Source organism: Pinus tabuliformis, chromosome 5_2, assembly GCF_031772625.1.
Source record: "Pinus tabuliformis cultivar Carrire ecotype Pingquan chromosome 5_2, CPIR1, whole genome shotgun sequence".
In the NCBI taxonomy this organism is placed as follows: Eukaryota; Viridiplantae; Streptophyta; class Pinopsida; order Pinales; family Pinaceae; genus Pinus; species Pinus tabuliformis.
In genome coordinates, this window is record NC_142306.1 from 601,581,989 (window position 1) to 601,600,315 (window position 18,327).

Here is an 18,327-nt window from a genome sequence, read left to right on the forward strand (position 1 = left end):
CATGGTTCCTCACCGTCGATGAGTGAGAGGATCCCGAGGAAGACAGACACGTCTGTATTGCCCATTAAACAACTTCGCAAAGAGGATTATTCCCATGGGACAGTCGGGGTAAAGATCGAAGAGGAGAGCTGTGTTGTCACACTTTGAATAAGTGAGGATGCAATAGATTTCCTAGTGTTCACAAATATGTATGTTTATTACTTCATCTCATAACTGAAATCTCACAAGAAAATGTGACACATATGTATCTAAGTTGGGGCAAGAGGAAATAAAGAAATTGAATTAGCCAAGAGTAAAAAAATTGCCACGATATAGTAGCAATAAAGGCTATTTTAGCAAACAATATAGTACCAATACCAACATCGTTCGACAACCTGGTAATTGGGTCTTTTGGTTGAAGTCTGAAAGAAGGAACCAGTGAAGTACATTGGTCAATTGGAGGAGCACCAAGGACCACACTTTTTGTCAATGGCACCAAAACTACCATTGAAAGTACATCCAAGAGAAACCAACATACCATGGGGAAATAAAATATCCATCTTGCATATAAATAATATGTCTAGTAAAGAGAAATAACATAGTGTGGAAGACAAATATCCACACAATCAAGTTAATCTACTGTGATAATTTGATAGTCATCCATATAGTCATCCAATACATTTCATAGACTTGTGAGTAGAAATTGCATTAAAGGAGTCGAGAGGGGTCTCCCTTTGTAAACAAGCATCTGTAAGACAAGTCATGACCCAATGTCTAGCATGATTGAGTGGGTCATTGCACAAATCAGGACACAATTTTCTTACATGACGAAGTGGAGATAAGTTCTTATTAGTTAGAGGAAATTATAAGCATGCAAATATAAGACAAATAAATACACAAGCTTCTACTTGAATAAAGGATTTATATTATGTAACGCCCTCCTCCCACATTTACCCGAGATAATCGGTCCACCGGGGTAAACATGTGATGAAGAGTTACTATGATATGATTAAACTCCCTAAGTGCAGTTAAGGAAGTGGAACCAACTAACCAACTCTTTATAGACCTCCCTCAGGTGCTACAAGACCCCCAGGAACCAATCCACTAATCTCGGCGCCCAACCCTTGAGTTAACCTAGCCTTTCAACCCTATCCTACATCACTTGGTCTATGTGACACTATACCCTACATCACTACATAAATGACACTTCAAGTGATACCTGTAGCCATTATTGCAGGGAAGTTAACTTTTAAAGTGATAATATCTCTCTCTCTTTGTGTGTTTTGAGATAAGTTGATCGTATCGCTTCGATAACACTCAAGGTGTTGGGTTCATCTCAAGTGATACCCATAGCCATTATCATAAGGAAGTTAACTTTTAAAGTGATAATATCTCTCTCTCCCTTTGTGTGTTTCCAAAGAAGTTGACCCCATCGCTTGGATAACACTCAAGGTGTTGGGTTTGTTACAGATGATATTAGAGAAAATTACAACATTATCCTAGTGTTGGAAATAATTAGGCTTAAAGGTTAAAAGTTGCTATGGTTTTTGTTATGGTGATGACTTGTAACTAAACACTAAATTGATTGCATTACAACAATGAAGAAAAGACATAAGCATGTGATAAGAGTACAAATGAAGTTATAATATTGACAAGGTTGACATCGAAAATGGTTATTTTGATTATTTGAAGATTAGTGTTTCATTTAACTAAAATGATACTGCAAGTACCAAAAACAACAACATGAAATAGGATTGGTGCATGGAATCCACCATCCAAGACACCTTAATTTCAACATTTGCATGAGCTCTAGTCTATTCCAATTCACTTGCATGAGGATAAGTTCGATATATCAGTGGACTAATCAATATGTGAGCTAGTCTTGAGTCCAATAGATGCATGAAATCAGGATTTACACCTCCAATGGGGTGGGTTTAGAGATTCCCATATAGGCTATGATGCCTTATGGGAGTGGATTAGGTCTAGCTTTGTTTTAAAGCTTGATTGCATGAAGACAAGATTGAAGGGTTAATAAAAATGGAGAGTTGATAAGTGTGAAAAAGCTTTTGTTTTCTCTATTTGGATAGTTCCACATCATATAACTTGTTGAACTAGAATGGAATATCCCCATAATGGTATTTTGTTCCAGTAAGTGCTCTACTTAATGGATAAGTGTTACAAGAATCAAAATATGACATTTTCTCAGCATACTTGGTTGAAGTTGGGTTGTCAAGCTAAAGTAGAGGAGAGGTTGTGCACCCTGCAAAGAAGTCTGAAGTTGCAACTAAATCTGAAGGTAGTCGCTGATTTTTCTCAGGAGAAGAATAAGAAGACTAACAAGTGTCTTGTTCCTTATACACCACACCAACATGCACACAACCATCTGGCCCTCTTCAGTGTTTCCATGGTTATGGTTAGTGTTTTCATGGTTATAGGTAACATTTAATGTTTATAAACTAATGCTAGCATTAGTTTCAAATCTTGGAAATATGAATCAAATAAATGAATGGAAAAAAGATATTGTATGAATAATATCAAAGATATGGTTTATCTACCTTGGGAAGAGGCCAAATAAGACCATCAATTATCTTATTGGTCCTCAAAGTTAAACTGATAAATTGATAGGTTGAGAACAACAATCATTTTATGAACATGGTAAAGTTCATAAGAACTTTGGATTAATATGCACAACTACAATCTATGTTGCACTACATTCTTTAGAATCGGTCAGTTTAGTAGAGAACTAGTCACTTTGGTGTTTTAAGGTCAGTTCAATACAAGACCAACCTTAGCAAATCTGAACCACCAAATTAGACCAGTACAACTCTAAAACCATTGGGACCAACCAATTCCACTAGTTCTAGGTTAGTTCCAATAAGAGTGTGCCCTTCTCATATTCCTCTCAGGTCGTTTTGTTGGATCCTTCCAAGAATGGTGATTTGGAGAGTGCCATAAACTGTCGCACTGTTCTGAGCACCTAAGATCATAAGTAGTTAAGCCTTGACATATTTGCTTATGTAATGACTATCAATCCTTCACTCTTTATTTGCTTATTGTGATTTATTGTAATTGTTTTGCATGTAGGTAAATTATTTAAATAGAAATGCCTCCAAAAAGGAAGGGTCAATCAACTAAATTTTTTTTATGTATGTTTTAAAACATCAAAGACTTATAATGTTAAATATATTCCATATATACCTCATTTGAATGATGATGCTAATGAAGATATGAATGAAGAGTATTTTGTTGATATAGAAATTCTTGGCAATAAAAAGGAAGGACATGATGGTGGATCTAGTAGTTCAAGGAGGAAGGCCTTCTCAAAACGTGAATTCTGAGAAGAGTGGATGATAAAACATCCTTGGGTGTATAGTATCAATGTTGAATATCACAAGACTCATATGAAGTGTAAAATTGTGAGAAATACAAGGCTCAAGGTCCATGGGGTATTGGAGATGGATTTAATACGATTCAATATGATGTTGTGAGAACTCATGCAAAATCCATTATTCATCAAACATCAACTCAGAGAAATTTGTATGAAACTGAAAGGTTTGAAAATCCCATTAAAGAACACATAGTGGCTATAAGTGAGGCTAATAAGGAAATGGTCAGAACTACCATTTAGTTAGCATATTTTATTGCAAAAAAAGATATTTCAATTTTTACTTATGAAGATCTTTGTCATATTCAAATGCATCTACAGACGCCTAATATGCCTTCTCGAGTGGAGTATTCTTCCCACATAAATAGAAAAGAAGCTACTAAATTCATTCACTCTATATCAAATTATCTAGAAGAGGTGCAAACTAGAAAAGTGTTAGAAAATCCCTTTTTCTCTATAATGTTAGATGAACATATAGACAATGGTTTGGAACAACACCTTGTTGTGTATTCTTCATATCTAGATTTAAAAGGTTTGGGCCCTCCAGTCACACAATTTATGAAAATGATTATTGTTCCTAGTGGAAAAGGAAAGACTATATATGATACCATCGTTAATTTAAAGGAAACAAGGTAGTTGGAAAATGAGAAACTAATAGCGGTTTCGACTGATGGTGCTTCATCTATGGTTGGATGTGAAAATGGATTTGTCACACTGCTAAAGAATGATTTAGCAAATTTGATTGGCACTCATTGCATTTCACATATTGAAGCACTTGTAGCATCATATGCTTTGAAAAAGATACCTGAGTATTTGTATGTTGAGACAATAACAAACAAGGTATACTCATGGGTTGGAAATTTAGCAAAGAGAAATAATAAGCTCATTTCCTTATTAGAGATAATGGAATTAGAATCCTTGCAGGTTCTTCAAATCCATGGGATTCTATGGCTCTCTATTTTGAGCGTGTAGAAGAGAGAAAGAAAGAATTCATTGTATCATAAGGCAAGGATTTTTTTAATTCAATTTTGTTTAAAAATGCTTGTTGATGTTTTGAATGAGTTGAATAATCTAAACGAAAAATTTCAAGAAGATAATGTGGATGTCACATTTCTTGGAATACCTATTAACCATGCACTAAATACTCTTAAAATATATTTTTGTATACTAAATTCTTTTGTAGAAGGTGTTTTACATCTTACTAAATTTTTGAAAGACTCCAAAGATGGTTTCCTTGAAAATGTTGACAAAGAGGGAAATACCCATAGACATGAATTTTTTGTATATTTCAATCCATGATGAACAATTGTCACAACCAATGGTAGCTTGCATTGAGGGCTCCCTTCAGAGTTGCATACAACTTACAAGAAATTATGTCCAAGCATTGATTGAGAGTTTTGATTCAAGGTTTCCAGATCTTCAACTTTTTAATCCAACAAGTTTGTTTAGTCCTTGTCATTACCCGTCAGATATTTATGTCAGAGAAAATAGTGTAAAGCATTGGCTTGAAATACTTTTTTCACATTTGCAACATAAAACATGTAATGAAGGTGAAAATGTACTAATGTTTGATATTACAACTTGTAAAAGAGAATTATATCAATTTATTGACGTGGTTTATTTGAATAGAGAAAGATTCTTAATGGAAGATGCATGGAAAGTATTTTCTCAAACAAAGATTTGCACTTTAGGTATCCAAATATGCTAAAATTATGGCAAGCAATGCTTGTCATACCAATGAGCACTGTCGCATGTGAATGAGGGTTCTCTAAGAAAAATATGATCAAAGATATAAGGATAATAAGACTATCAATTAACACGCTTGATGCATTGATACATATATCATTAATAGGTCCTAACACGAAAGAGGTGAAATGGGAACAAATTTATGAGATTTGGCAAGTTGCAAAGGAAAGAAGGCTTTTTGACATGTGAGGATTATTAAGTTATATGTTTTTTTACTTTGCACAAAGTTTATGTATATATATATATATATATATATATATATATATATATATATATATATATATATATATGACTTTTGTTGTCCTTTACTATATGTATATTTTTGATGAAGTGAATGAGAAGTTTATAATATCTAGAGATGTGATCTTTCTTGAGTTTTCCAATATTGACAATGTTGTTGAGTGGCAACTTAATTGTTTGAATAGGTTCAAACATGAAAAGTATTTTCAAGAGTTTGATAGTGATATTCCACATCTCCTTCTCTTAGCTCTATACTTTCTATGGAGAGCCCTAAAGAAATCAGGTTGAAGGAAATTCCTACCCTTGCTTTGTCAGGAAAGAGCTAAGAGACTACTAGCAGTAGGTAGCCAAATTTGATAATTAGTGAGGGTACATGCCAGATACAAAGCAAGGATTAATGCAAAGGAGTGTACTAACTATATACATATCATTAAACATATTTCATCCCACATAAGATGCCTTGCATCGTGCCTGGTTAGTCGTAAGATCATGTTGGTCACAACCTCTGTAGCTTAAATAAACAAGTGGTATTTCTCTTCATCTTCTAAGCTATGTAATAAACAAGTGAAAGGGAGCAAGACACGTACAGGAAACAATGGAATGACTTTCAGTTCTTGCAACCATGCATTTCATTGAAGACAGAATGATACAACAACGATAAGCAAACTTTTAAGCTACAATAAGAGGTGTATTTCAAAATATGTGCTTTGTTTTCCATACCTAGCCTCCAAAGGGTTATGCATCAGATGGAGTCTTCATGCGGTCCTGATATTCTATCATACCTTGGGTTCCATGGTCTACTTATTTTTATCCTCAGCTCCTTGAGAGTCATCTATCATGTCATCTTTCTTCGTGGCCCCTGAGAGACATAATTGTGTATTTTCAGCGAGAAGCGACCGTTGCGGAATAAGGCCCTGGGAGGAAACATTTAAAATTTTTTAGCTGGATGAAAGGCACTACTATTGGATGAGGTCGTGGGAGGACACATCTATGCAATTTCAGGATGCAAGGTAGACTGGGTAGTCAAGGGAAAAAACTGCACAGTTTCTGGAGACATTGGGTTCGGGTTGAGGGAAGGACATTGGAGGAAACCACTCCACAGTTTTGAATGCTAAGGGAGGTTGGGATTTGTGTGTGTTGCACAATTCCAATAGGCAAGGGAGAATCTTGAGGGTTACGTATGTGAAGTGCGCAGTTCAGGAAAGTTGGTTGAGGCTAGGTTGATAAGGATACTCCAAAATTTGGCTAAGTGTGGGAGCAGTGGAACTGATGTGAACAATGATAAAACTTGACTACGATCACACACTTGAAAACTTAGCGATACAACATAAACCATCTAGAACATATAACACATACTTCGCTTAATGAAACAACGTTTGTGGCATCTTACGACAAGTGTGGCTCTGATGATAGACTTTGGGATAATGATAGATTGTGTGAAATGAGTTTGAAACATGTCTATGTGGTGAGGACAACCCATTCTCATAAATATTTCTGCTTGAATCAAAACAAACCTCCCTTTGAATGACAAGTGATAACCCACATGCCCAAAGATGACAGATTCTATGTAAAAATAAAAGCATGAATGACTCTTAAGATCGAAAAGGGGAGATTGAGATCATGATCAACTTACAAATAAGTGACTAAGGAACGATTGATCACAATATCCATATTAGGCTCCAAAATTTAAGTGCAGGCCAAAATTTTCGAGGGTTTTGCAGCCGCTACAATTGAGACTTCACCTTCTTGGTAGCTTCTTTTTCAACCAGTGCCTTGAGTTCTACGAACTTGGAGAATGTCTCATCTTTCTTCCACATTAAAAATATCCAACACTTACATGAGAAGTCATCAATAAAAATGACAAAATATTTGTGTCTAACAATGTAGATTGTCGAGAAAGGTCCATAAACATCATAGTGGATCCTTTCTAGGACTGCATGTGCTTTGTTGTCCTCATCATGGAATGTGGATTTTATGTACTTTTGTAATGTACATACTTTGCATATATCCTATTGCTTAAGTGCTCCTTTATATATATCCTATTGCTTAAGTGCTGCTACACACTTTATGTGCTGGAGTTCCCTGTAAGATCTGGTTGATCATGTTAATTAAGATCTGAGAGTCCCCTTCAATTATGAGTGGGAAGAATCTATTGTTCTGAGCCAGGAGAAGTCCTTGCCAAATTCCTTCTAATTCGACTGAGTTGTTTGTATCCCAACCTATTGACCCCATGAATGTTTGGAGAACATTGCCCTTGTGATTTCTAAATATTCCCCCAAATCCTGCTTTACCTAGATTTCCCTTTGATGCTCCATCAAAGTTGAGCAGTACCATGTGTGGTGGGGGTGGAGTCCATTTTTCAGGTGTATCTCCAGAGGGAGGGATTTTCCTTAGGTGTACCTGCTCATGGTTCCACTGAAGGTTCCAGTTTAGCCATACATTTTGTTCCTGTGGTATGGATGGGAAATCATCATCAAGCCACGTTTGGGGCATCAAGGTTTCTCATATGTTTTGACATATATTAATCCATAGAACTTCTATGGGACAGGAATGGTCTTTGATGATGCGCCTATTTCTCTCTTTCCAGATTGTCCACATGAGGAAACCTGGTATTAGCTTCCATAAGGCGTTTAAGATTTTTCTTTTATAAGGGTGAGGTGCCCAAGAATGAATAGTGCTGGCTAAATTCTCCTTATTTCATCCATCTCTTTGACATCTGAAGCTAACCTTCTCCCAAAGTTGGCTTGCTAATAGACATGAGTTTAGGAGATGTCCGGGTTAAAGCGCTTGATCCATCCTCTTAGGTATAGCCCTGTTGCGTTGAGGAAATATGGTCCTCCATCCAATACCCTGTTTCGGTCCTCTAGACAATTGAAAATGGCAGTAAAGAAGCCCTTAGGCCCTAACTGCAGTGTTATGTGACCTTTTGGCTTCCATTTGGCTACGATCCAGCCATGCAAAGCTTTCTCCGTTGGCCAAAGGCCTATGAACTTTCCTATCAAATCATGATCCCTCATAAACTGGATCTGAGTGTTGATGCGCTGACTTGGGAGATCGATTTTGGGTCTGTCAACTGCTACCGGCTTGTAGGTGTTTGACGTCACTCGTGGTTCTTCATTTGTGTTGTTATTCGTTGGCGTATTTTCATTCTATGTTGCTGTATCTTCTGGATGGTCCATCCTGACATTTTCAGTCTGTCGCAGGCCGTTTTCCGTATCAGCGGGGGGAGGCATCATGTCCTCCCCTTGAGGGGGTTCCATTGCGCAATAGTTGTTCCTTATTGTGTTGTAGCTGCCTTATGGCTGAAGGTTAATGGCAGAATAACGTAGTTTGTGAAGGTCTGCCAGTTCCAGAGCAGCATCAAACCCTAAGCGCTCTGCTCTCCATTTTCTTTTTTTTTGACATAAACAATTAGTTTTTATTTAAAATTCGGCAAATCAACTGCCGAGGACTTTAACACTGAAGCCCTGTATTTCCTTGTTACAGTCGGCGGGGAAAGAAGATTTTGCTTTTGAATAGTCCACTGAATGAGTTACACTGTGAATGCAGATAGAGGCTTGAAAAAGAACTTGAATTGGTTTTAGAATGGTGCCTTGAAATTCTACTGCTTTTGCTTTCCGTGACGTAGCTCTGCTTCCTAGCTTGCAGAGAGAAGATCCAATGCGCCGGATCATCCCAAGAATCACTGCGTTTTCTTTTTGAAATATCTGTCAGAGTGTTATATAGTGTTCAAGAATGCCAAGAGCGGTAAATTGGCCTTGAAGAGGCCCTTGTGAACTCCCCAGCACCTACCCAGATGCAGCAGTGAGTTCCAACGATGAACAGAGATCGAAAATGCCACAATTGCATTCTGAATTTTCCCTTGTGGATGAGTCCGCGTTTCCTAACAGCAGCCAGCTCAAAATGGTATGGTCCTGATGTCTAGAGAATTTGAATCAATGAAATGCTCAATGGAGCAGAGGCCCAGACAACTCCAAAATTAAGGAATGCTGCAGTCTGATTCAACATAATTTACTAACAGAGATCTCCTGCTCCTGAGAGAGCCTAGGTTGGCTGCCAAGTCCGCCTGTGAGTTTAACTTCCTCAGAACATGATAGAAGGAGATTTTGTGGAACTTGGGCAACAGTAGTCTGATTTTTTTGAGGATGGGGGCTAACTGCACCTGAGAAGGGATCTTTTTTGGAGAGACAGAACGGGGATAACTTGGCCTAGTTTCTTAGCAAGTCCTGAAATTTTTATGGAAGCTCTATTTTGTCAGGTCCTAACATTAGGACACCCTTCCAAACTTCTTGAGCAAAGGGGCACAATAAGAACAGGTGGTTAGCGATTTCTTCATCCAATGCACAAAGAGGGCACCTGGAGGGACCTTCCATTCCACGCTTCCTCAGGTTATCTCTAGTGAGGATACTTTTATGTGCCAGAGTCCAGCAAAAGAAGTCAATTTTGGGGAGAGCAGGAAAAGACCAAATAAATTTCCATTGAGTTGGCTCTGGGGGGACGCTAGGGACAACCATCATACTTTTGTAACCTTCTGCTGCTGAGTAAGAACCTGAAAGAGAACCCCACCCTCTTTTGTCCTTAGAAGAGGCCTTTAAGGGAGATTTTCCTTGGAGAAAATCCAACAATAAATTGGCTTCACCATCCAGCCAATGAGGGACCTCCCCCAAATTCAAACAATCCCATAGACTTTCTGCATCATTTGTCCAATTGGAGATGTCCCAAAGGGTTTCCAGATTGCTGGCCTGAAGCCAAGCTCTGATATTTTCCAGTTCTGCCATCTGATTCAAGGGCTGATCTCCAAGAATAGGTGTCCATCTCATGCTATCAGAAACAAGGCTCCCTATGAAATGTGGTATGGCCACATTCCTTCAGTGAGGCATCTCAAGGTTTTTGGTTCCTCCTGTTATGCCTTGATACCTAAGGAACAGATAAAAAAACTTAGTGCAAGGAGTCACAAATGTATCTTCTTTGGATACTCATACCTCCAAAGAATACCATCTCTATGATAAAGTGAATAAGAAGTTTATAATATCTAGAGATGTGATCTTTCTTGAGTCTTCCAAGATTGACAATGTTGTTGAGTGGCAGCGTAATCGTTTGGATAGATTTGAACATGCAAAGTATTTTCAAGAGTTTTATAGTGAGATTCTACATCTCCTTCTCTTAGCTCTATAATTTCTATGAAGAGACTTGAATAAATCAGGTTGAAGGAAATTCCTTCCCCTGCTTTGTTAGGAAAGAGCTAAGAGACTGCTGGCAACAGGTAGACAAATCTGACAAGTAGTGAGGGTACATGTAAGATACAAAGCAAGGATTAATGCAAAGGAGTGTACTGACTATATACATATCATCAAACATATTTCATCCCACTTAGGATTCCTTGCATCATGCCTGGTTAGTCATAAGATCATGTTGGTCACAACCTCTGTAGCTTAAATAAACAAATGGTAATACTCTTCATCTTCTAAGTTATGTAATAAACAAGTGAAAGGGAGCAAGACATTAAGAGGAAACACATGGAATGACTTTCAGTTCTTTCAACCATGCATGTCATTGAAGACAGAATGATTCGACAATGATAAGAAACATTTTAAGCTACACTAAGAGGTGTATTTCAAAAGATGTGCTTTGTTTTCCATACCTAGCCTCCAAAGGGTTATGCATTAGATGGATTCTTCATGCTGTACTGATATTCTCTCATACCTTTGGTTTCTCGGTCTTCTTATTTTTCTCCTTAGCTCCTTGAGAGTCATCTATCATGTCATCATTCTTCATGGCCCCTGAGAGACATAATTGTGTAGTTTCAGCGAGCAATGACTGTTGCGGGAGTAGCATCATTAATATAGTTGGTTTACACTTGGCACCACTGCACTAGGTGTTTGCTTGCTATTTTTTGCTATTTTTCTCCTATCATCATTGTTTAGTCCTTAAGGTCATCATTGTCTTGACATCATTGTGCCCATTAGGCATTTGTCATAGAGAATTTGAGGCCTTCACCCTCAGTTTCTATTAGGACATATTACTCCTCCTCGTCAAGTTAAAGTACATCTTCTGAGTCCTCCATTGAGTCCTCATTTTGACTCTAGTTCTACTGATTCTTCCAATTCTTCCTTTCATTCCGCATCTTCTCAATGTTAAACCATCACCATGTCAAGCACCAATGCGGGTGTGGGAAACCAAGGTGGTAACCCAAGTACTAACTAGGGTAACCCCATGAGCGTAACCTTCACTAATATGGGCACTCCTACTCCATTGCCTCCTTTTGTGGCTAGTTTGAGTCTCCCTAATTCAGCCAACTCATCAACGACCCCCTTCTTCATGACCCAAGTTGGCCAGTTATGCCTACCAAGATTCCTTCCGACATCCCCAATTTTGAAGGTAATCCTAGAGAAGATCCCACAAATCATGTTCACTCATTCCATATGTGGTGTTCATCCAATTCTATCATATAAGACTCCATTTGTCTTTTCCTTTTCTACTGCACTCTTATTGGAGCTACTGCTAAGTGGTATGTCGATCAAACCAGATCCACTCATTCCACTTTTGTGACTCTTGCCAAAGATTTTATAGCCTATTTCAAGTTACCTTTCTGTTATGACACTAGTAACAAAATTTTCACTTCTTTTTGTCAAACTTTTTCCATTGGCCTATCTGATCATGTTCAAGAATGACATAGAAGGAGGAGCATATGTAAAGCTCCTGAATTCTAAGACTGTGTCTATATGGATTGGTACCTTAAATCTCTTTTTGCCCCCATTGCTAAAGAAGTCAATTCTCACTTCCCTTAATCTGAGGAATATTCAAACCTTTTCTATAAAGAAATAAGTTTTTTTTCTTTAGAAAACATACAGTTTGAGGTTAAAAAACTTGTAAAGGGAAAATTTAAGAACATCAAAAGCTACCAAACAAAAATCTTAAAAATTGCTTTGCATGTCCTTTTTTATTTAACAATCAAGCAAGACTTCCCTAAACCCTGGACTCAAAGCTTTATTGTACCTATTTTTAAAAGTGGGGATTGTAGAAATTAATGTGCAAATACTAACTGCTCATGAAATTTTCTAAATCACAAGACTATAAGCTACTCTACTGATCTGCAGAAGTAAATTCAGGGTCGAGAACTCATATCATCAACATGCATCAAGATTCAACACACATACACAGAGATTTATCTAAGGAAATGCAACTTGCCCTGAGAGACAAATAGTTCCCCATCTCCTTTCCATACTTCCAACCCAAGGAGAGTACACACGATAGTTGTGAGTTGTGTCTGTGTACCTGTTGAAGGCTCGAAATTCTCTGCCTCAACATTATAAGGGAGACCACCTAGCCGGGAACTTAAAGCAGCTCATTTTCCATTGAAATGGTGGTTCTAACTGGTTAAACTAGGTCCAGTTACCTTCTTTCTATCACTAATGGCTTAAAGTATGCCTTTTACTTACCAATAGAGAAGAGATGTCAGATCAATGCTCTTACTGATCACACAAGAAAGTGATCCTTAAGCTGATTTGGGGCTCAGCCAAGCCACAACTAAATTTTTCCCATTTGATAAGAGGACTTCTAGGAATGTAGAATTAAATCTAAATGCAAGCAAAATGAAAGAAATCCTAAGCCTATCTATAGCAAGTCCTGACAGTGATCTGTAACAGCTCTTCGAATGGCTTCCTGAGTCCTTTGTCTATCACCTTTTGCATCTAGGATGGAGCTAACATTATTCCTTATCTTTTTGGCTGTTGTTTGCTTGTGAAAAAAAATTGAGTTCTTGTCACCCCCTTGTAACCATAATTGTCTCGACTTGAGCCTCCATTTTATTTCCTCTTCTCCGTTAACTCGGTATAGCTGTAAGTAGAGTTCATTTTCCTGTTGTTTGTTCTCTTGGGAAAGGCCATTATCCTCTATTGGTCTTTGGATACTCTCCAGATTGTTCTTAATTTCTTTTTTTACCTTCTCTGGTTGTTGATACTTTGTTTTATCCCATTCTCTGATGGCTTGTTTTGTTTTCTGTATTTTTGTTTCCCAAATGAAACCGGGAGAGCCTTCCACGTGTTGGATCTAAGAGCTGTAAACAATTCCTGCAACTGCTGGTATATCATTCTAGAGAGAACTGTATCTGAATGGAATGGGCCCAAGTGGCCTATGATTTTCCAGCATTAGAGTTATTGGGAAGTGGTCAGAGGCAGAGCACGTTAGAATGTTAGCATATCTTATGGAGAAAGCAGAGAGAAGTGTAATATTGATGAGAATTCTGTCCAACCGCTCCATGATGTTACCAACACCCATCCTATGGTTGTTCCAGGTGTATCTACGGTTTTTTGGAGGGACATCCATAAGATCATGCTCCTGCATGATATTTTCCAACTGTATTCTATATGGATCAGGCATAAAACTGCCTCCCCTTTTCTCATTGGCATGGAGGATTAAATTAAAGTCACCTCCTAGAATAATGTTAGTGTTCTCTTCTGCGTCCAGACTATATTTTAGATCATGCCAACAACTATCCTTATCTCTGCAGTGATTCAGAACATAGATGTTGTAGATGATAATGGCTTGCTGATCTGCTTTATTTTCCAGAGTTGTTTTGATCCAGTGTTGATTTATTGTTTCCGAAATACAGTTCCATATACCTTGATTCCAAATTGTTGCTATTCCTCCTGAGGCTCCTCTTGCCTCACTAATGCTTCCTCTATACTGTCTCTGCTGCTCAATGACTTTATTCATTTCCTTGTGGGTTTGTTTTGTTTCTTGTAACATAATAATTCCTGGCGTCTCAGAAATGATAAGATCCCTTAGGGATGCTACCTTAGAGGGGTGCCCAAGTCCCCTGATGTTCTAAGATAATATTTTCATCATTGGATATGCGGTATGCGGGGAGGTGCTTGCCCCCCTTGGTCCTTGCTGATTGCTTTTTTGTCATGATACCCCAGGATATAAGTTTCTATGGGTGTCTGCATTCCCATTGCTATGTCCTTTTGTGCGTTCTCATCCCCGTGCTGCTTAGCAGATTTCTTGCCTGGGCTAGGTTTCTTGGAGGGTTCACTAGAACCCCCGTGATCTTTAGATGAGCTTCTGGTGATTTTGTTGAGGGGAGGATCAAGAAGAGGCTGAGAGGAAATAGTAAGAGGCAATGAGGATTCGATAGTGTCTTGGCGTTGGCTTTCAGGGAGAGGGGGCTCCTGGGGATCAGGAGGAGAGTGGGGGGATGAGGGGTCTTCTTCCTCCAAAGATTCGAAGGGGTTTGATGTAGAGGGTAATGGCTGATTCAAGATGGGAGGGGAGGAGAAGGATACAGCTTGGGTTTCTGGGGGAGGCTTTGGTTTTGGGCCAGACTATTTGGGGTTTGCTTTCTTTTTTTTGACTTGTTCCCATGTGTCTTCACTGGCTTCAACATTTTCATTCATTTCATTTTCTTTTAGTTTACTACACCTATTAGCAAAATGACCATATTCATGGCATACCTTACATTTGAACAAGATTTGTTCGTAGTCCAGCTGCTGAATATGGGTCCATTGGTCCACTTTGATATTGATTGCTTCCGGAAGGCCCTTTCCTAAGTTTGATGGATTGTTTATCTCAGATACATTTAGATTGGTTAAATTCAGCTTATCGGGTTCATGAGGGTAGGAGAGGGAGGCGAAATAGAGATGGGAAGCTTAACAGTCATTTAGAAGGAAAATATATGCCTGCATGTAAAGGTAAAGGGAATGCTAGGGGGGTAATTTGATTCAAACAAAGGGTGAATTATGCTTCCTTGAATGGACATCATGAGACTGTGTTTAAGATTCACCATTCTGAAGCTGCGAGAAGACTAGAGTGTAAGCACAAGAGAGAAGCTAAACATATTGTGGGTTGTGAAGAGGGCCAAGAAGGCCCTTTCTGGTTCTTCCTCTTTTATATTGGAGACACAAGATTTAAGAGTGCTTATAAGATAGCAATAAAGATGAGATGGATTGTCAAGCATATGCTGGCAGGGGTGTTGTTGGACTGTCACAGTGGAAGAAATGATCTAATGGATAAAATGAATGTCTACTGAAAAAGAAAATTTCAATGTTGAGGTGCAACTTGGGAGGGGTAGCTGATGGTTCCCTAAGCTAGGTCAAGTGCTTGCAATGGATTAAAGATCAACTTCTGCTGCAAAGTCTCATGAGGAATATGATTATGCAATAACTACACCTAAAAAATTGGAAGTCAAAGTCTAGGACTCATTATAAAGAAGCGGTTCAATCAATAACCACTAAGTTTTGAATGGGATCTAAAATTTGACTTTCTCAAAATTGAATGAAGTTGGAACCACTCTGAAACAACTCGAAACAATTAATGTTAATATTAAAAATTTAAGTAAAAGCTGACATTATCCTTATCTTTCCTTCTCAAAAATGAAAGATAAGGAGAATGTCAACTTTTACTTTAACTTTAAAAATTAAATATTACCATTAATTACTAGGGTTAGGTTTTGTAGGGCCCTCGAGTTAATAATTTTTTTTCCTTTTCAGTATTTTTTATTAAAAAATTATTATTTGGTGGTCATTAGCTATGTTGCACTACATTCTTTAGAATTGGTCAGTTTATTAGAGAACTAGTGAATTTGGTGTTTTAAGGTCAGTTCAATACAAGACCAACCTTAGCCAATCTGAACTGTCAAACTAGACTAGTACAACTCTAAAACCATTGGGACCAACCAATTCCACTAGTTCTAGGCTAGTTCCAATAAGAGTTTTCCCTTCTCATCTTCCTCTGAAGTCATTTTGTTGGATCCTTTCAGGAATGGTGATTTGGAAAGTGCCATAAACTGTCGAATTGTTGTGAGCACCTAAGATCATAAGTAGTTAAGCCTTGGAAAACAGAAATTTACAAGGACCTAGTATAGACATCCCAAAAGATATTTAGTGAGGATGTGCATGCAAGGAACTATTACAGACATCCCAAGATACTTAGTGAGGACGTGCATGACCAAAAAGCATAATAAAAAAATATCAACCCTCAAAATCCATGCCCAAAACATTGAAGTGTAGTGCAAAACAAATTGATGGTAGGCTATTAATGCTACCAACAATCATTCGCTCTCTAATTTCACAAGAATCTCCTAATCAAGCTACCTCCTCCACTATGGTTATAGCAAGTTCTTGCAACTGTGTGAGCTACAAGAAATTAAAACTACCTTCGAATCTCCACCAATTTTAGGGGACTTGACTTCTCTTCATGCGCCAACTATTTTGGGTTGATTGATCAGTTAACTAGATGATCACCGAGTTTGACTGAAGTCCCACTGTCCTTCCACTAGTTCCTCCAAAAGTTAGAACTAGTTTAACTGACAACAACCTGAGATAATTGACCTTTATTGCCACAAGTTAGCAATTGATATGCAGAACTGAACTCTAACTCCTCCAACTCGAATTTATTGAGTAAACTAGGTGACACAAGCCATGTCACACAAGTTAACATCATCCAAGTTGTCTATTGATGTGGAAATTTGAATTTTTTCAATTTAATCAAGGAAAAATCAAATTGAGAATTTCTTGCTGCATTTTTCAAAACATAGTTCATTGGAATGTATTACTTTCACTATGAACTTGGCATAGTTCACATGTTAAGTTCATAAGGTTTTGGGCTGATGTGGTTCTATGTGTTGTGTATATAAATAATAGGTGTCCAACTCTTGCTATTAGAAAGAAGACTCCCTATGAAATGTGGTATGGCCACATTCCTTAGGTGAGGCATCTCAGGGTTTTTGGTTCCTCATGTTATGCCTTCATACCTAAGGAATAGATAAAAAAACTCAGTGCAAGGAGTCACAAATGTATCTTCTTTGGGTACTCATACCTCCAAAGCATACCATCTCTATGATGAAGTGAATAAGAAGTTTATAATATCTAGAGATGTGATCTTTCTTGAGTCTTCCAAGATTGACAATGTTGTTGAGTGGTAGCTTAATTGTTTGGATATATTCGAACATGCAAAGTATTTTCAAGAGTTTGATAGTGAGATTCCACATCTCCTTCTCTTAGCTCTATAATTTCTATGAAGAGCCTCAATGAAATCAGGTTGAAGGAAATTCCTTCACCTGCTTTGTCAGGAAAGAGCTAAGAGACTATTGGCAGCAGGTAGCCAAATCTGACAAGCGGTGAGGGTACATGCAAGATACAAAGCAAGGATTAATGCAAAGGAGTAATGCAGAGGAGTGTACTAACTACATACATATCATCAAACATCTTTCATCCCACTTAGGATGCCTTGCATCGTGCCTGGTTAGTCATAAGATCATGTTGGTCACAACCTCAGTAGCTTAAATAAACAAGTGGTAATACTCTTCATCTTCTAAGCTATGTAATAAACAAGTGAAAGGGAGCAAGACACGTAGATCAAACACATGGAATGACTTTCAGTTCTTACAACCATGAATGTCATTGAAGACGGAATGATACGACAATGATAAGCAAACTTTTAAGCTACATTAAGAGGTGTATTTCAAAAGACGTGCTTTGTTTTCCATACCTAGCCTCCAAAGGGTTATGCATCAGATGGAGTCTTCATGCGGTCCTAATATTCTATCATACCTTGGGTTTCTTGGTCTACTTATTTTTCTCCTCAGCTCCTTGAGAGTCATCTATCATGTCATCTTTCTTCGTGGCCCGTGAGAGACATAATTGTGTAGTTTCAATGGGCAGTGACTGTTGCGGGATGAGGCCTTGGGAGGACACATTTACACAGTTTTAGGATGTAAGGCACTACTTGGGACGAGGCCCTGGGAGGAAACATCTATGCAATTTTAGGATGCAAGGCAGACTGGGTAGTCAAGGGACAAAACTATACAGTTTTTGGAGACAGTGGGTTCCGGCTGAGGGAAGGACACTGGAGGAAACCACCGTGCATTTTTGAATGGTAAGGGAGGTTGGGATTTCTGCGCATTGCACGGTTCGAACAAGCAACGGAAAAGCTTGAGGGTTACATATGTGAAGTATGTAGTTTAGGAAAGTTGGATGAGG